Source organism: Engraulis encrasicolus, chromosome 21 (genome assembly GCF_034702125.1).
Source record: "Engraulis encrasicolus isolate BLACKSEA-1 chromosome 21, IST_EnEncr_1.0, whole genome shotgun sequence".
NCBI classification, from domain to species: Eukaryota; Metazoa; Chordata; class Actinopteri; order Clupeiformes; family Engraulidae; genus Engraulis; species Engraulis encrasicolus.
Window position 1 is genome coordinate 20,350,857 of NC_085877.1, and position 10,190 is coordinate 20,361,046.

Genomic DNA, 10,190 nt, shown 5'->3' on the forward strand with positions numbered 1-10,190 from the left:
ATGTTACCCCATTGAAATGAACACATATCATTAATGTTTTGCGTGTCAATGTGTCCCGGTTTTTTACCACTGAAATGTGGCAACCCTACCTGCATTGTCAATTACAAAAAAGCCTGCTAACTTGCATGATCTAAAATCAGGGAGATTTTATCTGACTCTCGGGCATCAGGGAGCCACTATCAATATCAGGGAGGTAGACTTGTGATGTCTGTACTTCTAGGCCCAAACAACTCTTTAGTACAAACAGACAATACACAAAGTCAAATGTGCACACACAGCAGCCTAGTTAGCCTATATCCTGGTTCTAGCTTATGAAAAGTAGCCTATAGGCCTATGAAGTAAAAGTAAAATCTGCTATCCTTTACACAAGATAAGACAACAGGAAAGTTGACCAGTCTTTAAGTTTAGACCTAGGCCTACTTGCTTCTTATAGGTACAAAAGATGTTTAAACTCCATCTGTTTCACATACTGTAAGGTAACAGATATGAGATGTGATTTGGAGAGCTGGAGGGTTCCTTGGGATTCATAATATACAACAAAAATATCCATCACATTTTACCCAGGCATAATCTGTTCATTTTAAGAACCACGCAAGTCAGTGTAGCTAAAACAAAGTTTATTAAACGCTTAAAAGCACAGCATCAGTCTGTTTTTTAGTTCCAGGTGTTAGAAGCAGATGCCCTTGGGTTGTCTGAGTATTTGGTGGTAGATATGCACAACCGGCACACTCTTGTCCCAGGAATACATGTAAGGTGCAGGTCATATCATATGAGACACAGGGTATCACCACCAATGCACAATAGCATGCAAATAAAGCACAGCAATAATGAAAAGGTGTTAAGACAATAATGCAATAAACACAGAAACGTACATTTGCCCATCACTGTAGTCATGTACAAAAACTCATCAGCAAACTACAATGTAAATATATCACAAAACAAAAACAGGCCCAATGCTCATCATCCAATCTGTTGAGTGTGACATCATTTGATGTTTTGATGAATAAACATAATTTAGATGAATACTTTTTCTACTGCCTTCCCCATGAAAGGGTTACATCACCTCTAATAAAAAAGTACTAAAGCAATAAGACTGTTAGACATAATGTGATGCTGTAATTGTACAATGGCACTGCAACGCAATTGGGGGTTACACGTGGGAGAACCTTTGCTCAGATGACAGGTGTTGCCTGGCGGAGGGGAACACAAACAGTTTTGAACGCTACGCTCGGTGTGTGCATGATAAACTTCTGTCGTGTTTCATTCCTGTTAATGACTATTGCATACAATGCTGACTTGGCGTACTGCTACTGTATGCACTTCAACATTGTGGTGAGCCACAATTAATAACGTTCAGAAAGAACACGTCCAGTTTGCTTATTCATGTATACAAGAGATTCCACCGGCTGAGCAAGCTCGTCAGATTGGTGTCAGTCAAGCAACGCCTACGGGGCTTCAAGTGTTAGGCTTAGTTTCTACTGTATAAGATACTGCCTAAAGTTTGGCAAAAGACAAAAAACGCAGGTCTTGAAGAAAGGAAGGACGAAGGAAGCAGCACTGTTGCCTCCACATCAGCTCTACATCACCACTGGGAAGACCTTTAAGACAATAAAGCAAAACAAAAAAAACAGGAGTCAGAACACATTTTCACTTTTTTTTAAATTGAAGCCATCATGACCCAAAAGTTCCAGACCACCCAGAAGTGCTGGCAAGCGTTAATATTCACCTAGTATTCATAAACCTGTATTTTCTGGATGAAAACATTGTTAATATATGCTTGTGACATTTCATAACGAGCCCATTCTGAATTAGGGATAGTTTAACATTTTCTGGTCAAAATGTTGAATTGCACTAGATATGCATATATAAAGGGAAGTGTATGGGTGGGGAGGTAAGGGTCAGAATTGTGTCCCCATTACATTGTGTGTGTGGAGTGGGGGGTCGTTTCAAATGTCAACACTCCTGCATACATACTCTGCAGTCTGAACTCTAACACTTTGCTGCACTATGTGTACTGGCCTCACTGAATATTTATAATAAACTGAACTCTAGTTCCAAACAAGAGAATAGAGACTATAAGCCATGCATTCACTTTTTTATGATGAAAGTGTCCAGTAGATGGCGTTAATGCAGAGTAAAAAACCAAGGAAACTACACTGAGACAAAATTAATGAACTGTTCCTTACGATTTTTCTTATACTGTATTAAGATATAAATGAAGAAATGAGAAGTTTACCCAAATCGGACAAATATAGTATATGGTGCATACATTAACGACATAAAAACTTTTTTTCTTCTTTCTACCAAACTTCTTTCTCCTTTCTCTTTCTCCCAAACAAAACGTTTTAATGGAACATTAGCTGTATACCACACTTAAAAATATAAAAGAGGTCAGTCTGCAGCCCTGCCTGTCTGGATATGCCTGTAAGACAATCCATACAACCTCCATAAATACTATACATATAATAACTCATTAGACATCCATATTTGGCAATATGGACAACATGGAAACAACTCTCCAAATCAGGAATTAACATAGCATTTTTTTTCTTTAAGTGTGGCACACTTTGAGACTAAATATGAGTGTGGGGTAGCAATCTATGATACTGTGCACAACGTACATCACATTACATTACACACTTAGCTGACTCTTATTCAAAGAGACGTACACTAGATATTTATACAGGGCATTGGTTACAGCCAGAGCCATAAAGAGGGAGAGTCGGGCAATCTCCACTGTGTCCTAGGGCCGACTTCCGCATTAGTAAAATTAGCCATTTTAGCGTCTCAGAACTGCTTAGCGATGCGAATGTTAGTGCCTAGAAGTGGGCGTAGCACACATCAAATGCAATGCGATGCAATGCAGGGAATATGACAAGACTCGCTATTCGTAGTAATAACTTCAGATAAACATCACAGATGGTAAAACTGTTGTGATTATCATTACAGAGACAGTTGATAGTTTACATATTTGTGGTGATTACCCCGCAGTATAGTTCATTAGTCCTTATTTTTGGCTTTTTATGTGATGGTTCTATGTTGAGTCTATGGAAAGACAGCCGCTTTAGGCACGACCTCGATCTCGTTGAAAGGCGGGGCTGCAATTTAACTCCTGGTCCTCCATTCGCGTAACTCTCCCTCTTAGGCAGTGGGCCAAGAATCATAGCTCATCTAGAAAATGAGTTTCGTTGTGACCGTTTAGTGGCAACTTAAAAAATTGTTTTCTTGATCAATTTGGGGGTGCTGAATCCAAATCTGCCTGTTGCCACGGCTTCAGCCTGCACATTTGACCACCACAAGGGGCGCTATATTAATTTTTGCTTATTTATGGGTAGAAACAGAGTTTTAAAGTTTTCCTTCCTGTTCAGTAATAACATTTTACAGATTGCTTTGTAACAACATTTTCCATGAAGTTTTGGACCATTTCTTTACTTCAAGCCATGTTTTTCTCCAAACATGACAGTTGATTGGTTGAATTATAGAACAACATGCATTGCATATACATTACAATCTAGACTCAAGATGGAAGAACATACTAAAATATGACTGTGATGCAGGATATTCTGTGCGCGTCATCATGGCTCCCTATGCGGGCGCCATTGAACATTTGGAACGCCATGCCCTCTTTGAAACTTTAATATCCCTTGCCAGTATTAATTATGGACTTTATTAACTGCTACGTGAAAGTTTATATGTTTGCAATGTGTTTCATGCCTTGTAATCTAGCATATGGATGCACACATTAGAGTCACAAACCCTATATTCATATTCAAACATTTCACGCACGCATCCACACATTCTTAGTTAGAACTATTGTACTACTCTCAATTGAATAATTATAAATAATCATTATAATAAAAAGACCACGGCTATAAGATTATTGGTATTGGCTCTGCATGGAATAATGATGACAATTGACAGCATGCAGGCCTATTGATACCAAAATTGACCTTTGACCCATAGTTGGCGCACTATTACTGGATATTCCACCTTGTGTCTATCATTCTTGTGTCAAAGGGTCACGTAAAGACAACAGGCAATAACTGACGTGGTGATTACTTGTTTTGTGCTCATAGTTATGACAAGCCATAATCTGCTAACCCTCTACTGCACAACGTTGCCCTCTGGCAACACAATGTTTTTTAAAGCCTCATGTCCAGTGTGTGTCTCTTTACATCAGAGAGAGTAGATAAGAGAGAGGTTCCTTTGGCCCATTGTTTCCGGGTTCTACTTTTGCAAGGGGGATGGGGGGGAAATCCCCCTTTAGGCAGACCTAAGGACTGTTCTATTCATTCTAGGAGCATTATGACATGCCTCTTTAGGTAGACCGGAACCTGGTCACGTTAGGTGCCCATAGAAACCTATTATGTTGGCATATATCTATATACTTAAATAATCTCTGTTTACATTATCAAAATCAATCAGAATGTTAGAAAACACATGAAAGAACAAGAGTGGTTTGGGTGACACTATGTTGTAGTATTTGAAGGCGGGACTTCCTCTTGGGGTGCGAAGGACACAAGATCTTTTGCATCATTAGTGTAACTAAACATAATAAAATCATGAAATAAAAAATACTTTTATGTGCACAAGGCTGTATAGAAGACTCTTATCAGGTTTTAAAAAGGGTTTCCCTTTGTGATTGTTTGGAACACTTTGTCTTTGCGTTGCCTCAAGGCAACGCTGTTCGATAAAGGGGTACTTTTTTTGGGTGACTTTGTTATTATTGTTTTGTTTGTGTGTGGTTGTGTAACCACATCATCATATATATTTTATGCAGTAAAGACAAAAACTAAATGTTCTGAAGTACTTTTTAAAATTGGAAATATCTAAACAAAATGAATATAATAATGCTTTATGGATGAGCTCATCGGGATCTGCATGCTATAGAAATTTCATCTGAAGTTAGGTAGGACAGCAATGTCAGTGATGAACATCTAAATGTAGAAGAGAGGGAGTTATGGTAGAGGAGGGGAAATAGGGTATTAACTACTGCTTATTATTCCTCTAAATATGGGGGAGAATTGCCGTATCCAGCTTCAAACTCAGACCACCTGGGTACTACAATAGTGGTACTGGGTAGGAGCCTACCTAAAGAATCAGACTCATTGCTCATAAAGTCAAAGCACACTAACTGTTGTCTCTATATATTATAGTCTCTTTCTACAGGATGTTAGTCAACTCTGCCGTCCTGCTTGGGAAGCACATCTTTTGTGCTTTACACACCCACGGTGTTCCCCACACAACTCCCGCCATACTTCATTTATTCTAGGCTTCACTCATAACTAGGGTCCTGAGTCCAGGGCCGGCCCAATCCTTTATGGGGCCTTGAGCAACATTTCATCTGAGGGTCCCTACCACCACCTACTCATCATCAGATGCTCTGTAAGCTTCATTTACTTGCACAAGTGAGGGTTAGGAGCTAAGGACATACAGTAGGCAGGCTGTTTGTAGATCATGTGCCCATTATGCACTGCACTTCTTGGAGCAACATTTCACAGAAAGCCATTTATCACAAAGGAATATCTTAGTTTCACTTCAAAACTATTACTTTTAGTTATATTCTGCATTTATTGTAGGGTTTGTACAATTAAATGTGGTACATGAAAAAGGACGTTGTATCCACCATCATTGAGGTGTCCCCCAATATACAGCATAATGGCTCCTGTTTCCATAGAGGCTCAGAAAGAAATTTAGGACTAGGGAATATAGTATAGAGTTCATTTCTTCCTGGAACTTTGCTGCCCAGGGTGGGCTGGTGGCGGGGCCCTAAGCCATTGCATAGTTTGCTTATGCCTCGGGCCAGCCCTGCCTGAGTCCTACAGATTAGGCCTATCCTTGTGGTCACTTGCACGGAATTATGGCTCACATGCAGTGGGGGTGTCTCCAATGGCGTATCTAAAAGCAATCCCACTTCTGACACCAGCAAATGAGGATAACTTTGCTTGTCCAGCTTCAAACACAGGCCCTCGGGGTGCCAAATGTGCAATATGACCACCACACCAAGCAGCCAGTCTCATTAACATGACATTTAGGACACACACACACAAACCTAGTATTGATCATGCCATCACTGTGCACCTCTGATTTACGTGAGGTAATTGCCTGTTTTGTTCAATTTTAAACTGAATAAAAATAAGAATATTGGGCCTACAGGATAAATAATCCAAAAAAATAAAATATTTTTTATCAATAAAATGTCTCAAAATGAACTAAAAAAATCATGCATAGCCATATTGTGTGCTGTAGAGGGCTAATTATCAGTAATGTCATGCAATGTATGTTGAGTTCAAATTAATTGTTAACCTGTGGTACTTTTGTTGCCATGCCATCTTTTTATTTTACAACATCAAAAAACTTTTCACAAAGTATGTTTAACCCTATCGCGCCGGATGCATCATATATGTCTCATCAAATTCAAAGCCCTCTCCACGCTGACACACAAAAAAATCGATCTGAAAAACATCCTGCGTATCATTTCCAAACGTCCTGCAGTACACGGAAACCGCCACAAGAGAGCAGCGGTCGACAACAAGTTGACCACAGCTCGGCGAAAAACAGGAAAATGGGGTAGAAGCGGTTTCCCTGACCGACGCTGAGATTTCGTCAAATTGCATAAGGTTTGTGTACAAATTTCCGAAATATAACTCTACATCCTTTAATTTGAACACTTGCTTTGTGCAATTAAGCAAGGAAGAGTTTATATTTTTACACCGTGTTGCAGAGAGATCGTGCTAAAACTGATGAGACATATAAGCACCATCCGGCGGTGGCAGGAAGTCAGTCATCAATGCATTTGCTCCATAGGGAAACTTACAAAGCATACCACGACGATCGTTTAACAAAACACACAAGTTGTTTTACTTCAAGACAAAGATATTGCCTTAAGAAACAGGTTTTACTTGCAATTTTGAAAATGCAATGCAAAATGTTGAAATTATGATCTCGTAAAAAATGCATTGAAGTGAATGGAGAAATGGTCCAATTGTAGTAATGGACCCATATATTCAAATTACACATCAAAAATGAATAATGATCTATATTACACTCATAAATAGCTTGTTGAGCATTCGATCAGCTATGTTTTTACATAGATTTTAAAAAATTACCCAACCAGGCTGTGGGAAATGTAAAATATGGTCGTGCTAAAACAAGGATAGGCTTTAAAAAATGGCAGGATCTCACTAAATATTTAAAGATAATCCTCAAATTAAATTGTCTGACAACTTTTTTAAATTAAAAAAAAGTTGTAAATGCATTAAAAGTAATTTTTCAATGGTCATGAAATTGGAATTTTCATTCATTAAAAGCCTGATGCATCATATATGATGCATTAAATATCTCAGTGACCTTAACAAAATTGTGATTTTTTTTTTTTTTTACATTTCTTATAAGGGACCACTATTGAAGCAAATTCCAAAAAAATAGAATTTTCTCTCATTGCTTTCATGGTTCAGGTCTCACATGTTTAATAGAATATACACATTAACTTCATCCTTTTTTTCATAATATGAAATACACAGTAGCTGCAGTGATTTCAAGCAGTTCATTCACCAACCACATGGTGGCGCTATGCCTACCTGCCTACAGAGAAATGTTGATAGGCATAATACACAGTAATCTGTGAAGTTTCACACTTGTGAAGCACTCCAAAAGAAGTTGGTGACACATTTCCTGTTGAATGGCCAATTTTAATTAAATTCCCACATTACCAAATGTCGCTATTTCAACCTTTGTTTTTTAAATCAATGTGCAACTTTTGTCGATGGCAACACCTAGAATATTGATTTGTGTACTATCAAGTACTTATATCAGCAAAAACCAAGTTGCCACCTGATCACTCCGACGAACCTGCAACATAGGATTTCTGGCCCGCTGCCTATCTGTATGGCTCTGGTTACAGCCACTGAAGCAATGAGGGGTTAGGTGGCTTGCTCAAGTAGCCATGGAGGAAGGACTAGGGAGAGGTAAGGGAGGGATTTGAGCCTGCAATCCCTTGTTGTAAAATCAATCTCCCTTTTACCTTTCTGTTCTACAAGTACTAGGAAAGATCTGGCCAGCTCTGATATTTGGTTTTTAATCTTCTTTCAAAATGGCGAATTTTTATGTTCTGCTGGTATTTGTATTAGAGTAGCATTAGAGTACAGATGTCACCTGAATCACTACCAGCTCAATCTGTTAAACAAAAAGTTATTGTACAGCATGGTTGTGGAACACCTGGTTGTGAAGCACTGTTGTCAGTAACGGGACATTTAATTATCCTGATCTTAGTTACTATTAAAAGGTGTGTAATACTTACATTAATCAGGTATGTAATACTTACATTAACCAGTACAATGAGCCCCTCATATTTCTCTGCAAAGTGGACCATCAGCGGGAGAATGACGCACTGCCATGGATGACACGTCCTCTTGTCTTCTTTTACGTTTTAGCATGTTTAGTTCAGTGGGAAGAAAACCATAGCCATCACCAATCACTGCATCACCTGTGATCATAGGCTGGTCTGTGTAGAGAGATAGAGACAGTGGTTGGGTGAATGAAAATACAGCATGTCTGAGATTTACTCCACTTACAATACTCACTGTACAACTAATGCAACAATACATGAAAGAAGGGTTTATATTAATTGCAAAATGAAGGGCAAACAGCCAGCTATGGTCATTAAAAAAATCACCATCTATTGAATATAATTGCATTCATTCTGCAGTCGTACGAATGATAATGTGTTGAGGGCAATTTAACTTCAAATTACCCCAGCCTAACACACGCTCTTATATCTTTCATATCACAATAAGCTTACTTACGAAAACACTCACATACGAACAGTTATGATGTGTTCAGACTTGACTTTGCTGTGTTAACAAGACACATCATCACACTAGACTGAACATACAGTAATAGGTGTTAACTTCCTTAGTTATAGGCTATCATCATCCAGACCTGTCCTGCGTGCAACCTGTCTTGATGTTCAGATGCACATCATATCAAACTAACATAATTTTCAGATACTCCACGATCCTGAACAACGCTTTGACGGACTACTACATACATCTAGCATGCCATGATCATCATGCCGCATGCAGTGAAAGCTGGAAGTGGAACAAGCTTAGCCCACTCCACCGGCATCCAGAAACCAACCATTCGCCTACACCCAATGCGTCCATGGGATGCCAAGATAATCACAGATGAAACAGTTGGGACTTTGGGAGGGGGAAGTAGGGTAAATTACATGAGCCCAATTTACAATATCATCCGATCATGTTTTAATCCGTCTCTGATCAAAACCTGTCACGGGCCAACCAACACCCACGCTATCAACCAGCACAGCAGCTAGCAGTGGGCAGTTCTTATCAGCTACAGTAGAACTAGTTAGATAAGGGAGCGGCTAAAACGGTTCAGTTTCAGTCTCCAGAAAGTCACAACACCAAATTCCACATCCCTTGCCTTCTTTCAACAGCCGAGAATAAAATGCACCTTACCTGACACTTCGGCGCACTATTTATTTATGTATAGCTAATTTTGGGCTGGTGGTGGCAAACTAGAACGAGTGCTAGCTTGCTAGTAAGCAGTAAGTTAGCCACAAAATGTATACCTACATACAAATTGAACAACCCGCAAAAGCATACCGTGTTACAAAGTTACAAACACCATATTTGTAGAAATAGAAGATGAATAGACAGCTAACTATGAGCTACTGGTAGCAAAACATATTTGAGGGTGATAAATCGGAATTACATAGGCAAAATGTAATCAAGGCATGTGATTCACAATCCACGAAATATCTAACGTATAATACGGAAATACACTGAAATATACATGAATACCAACGTAAAATGATCTAAACTGTAATATTTGGTAACTTACTTTGGTCATTTATGCTCACAAACACAGGATTACTTAAGATAAAAGGAGGAAACTTTCGGAAGTTAGGTAAGGCAAAATCAATGCATCTGAACTAAAACAAAGATGGAGGGATGCGTAATGTCACATCCTGAACTAGCGATGTCAAAATAAGAGTCCTATAGCTAAACTAAGGAAGTGCATGAAAATAACCAGTGAAAACAACTAAATGCCCATAGCCCTTTCTACACTCATACAATGGTACTTTTTTACGAACTTGAACCTACCTTTGGCATAGCATGTACATTCGTCATGTCCAAATGCTATCCAGCCACAGATAACAAGATCCC

At 38.9% G+C, this 10,190-nt stretch overlaps 1 long non-coding RNA gene across 1 annotated transcript; it reads right to left on the bottom strand.

Moving 5' to 3' along the window:
* Positions 1 to 642: 642 nt before the first annotated feature.
* LOC134437615 (uncharacterized) lies at positions 643 to 9,966 on the bottom strand. The gene is made up of 3 exons (XR_010032446.1): positions 9,865 to 9,966; positions 8,324 to 8,503; positions 643 to 1,598 (listed from the first exon to the last, which is right to left on the bottom strand). It is a non-coding gene; the product is annotated as an uncharacterized LOC134437615 (long non-coding RNA).
* Positions 9,967 to 10,190: the final 224 nt, after the last annotated feature.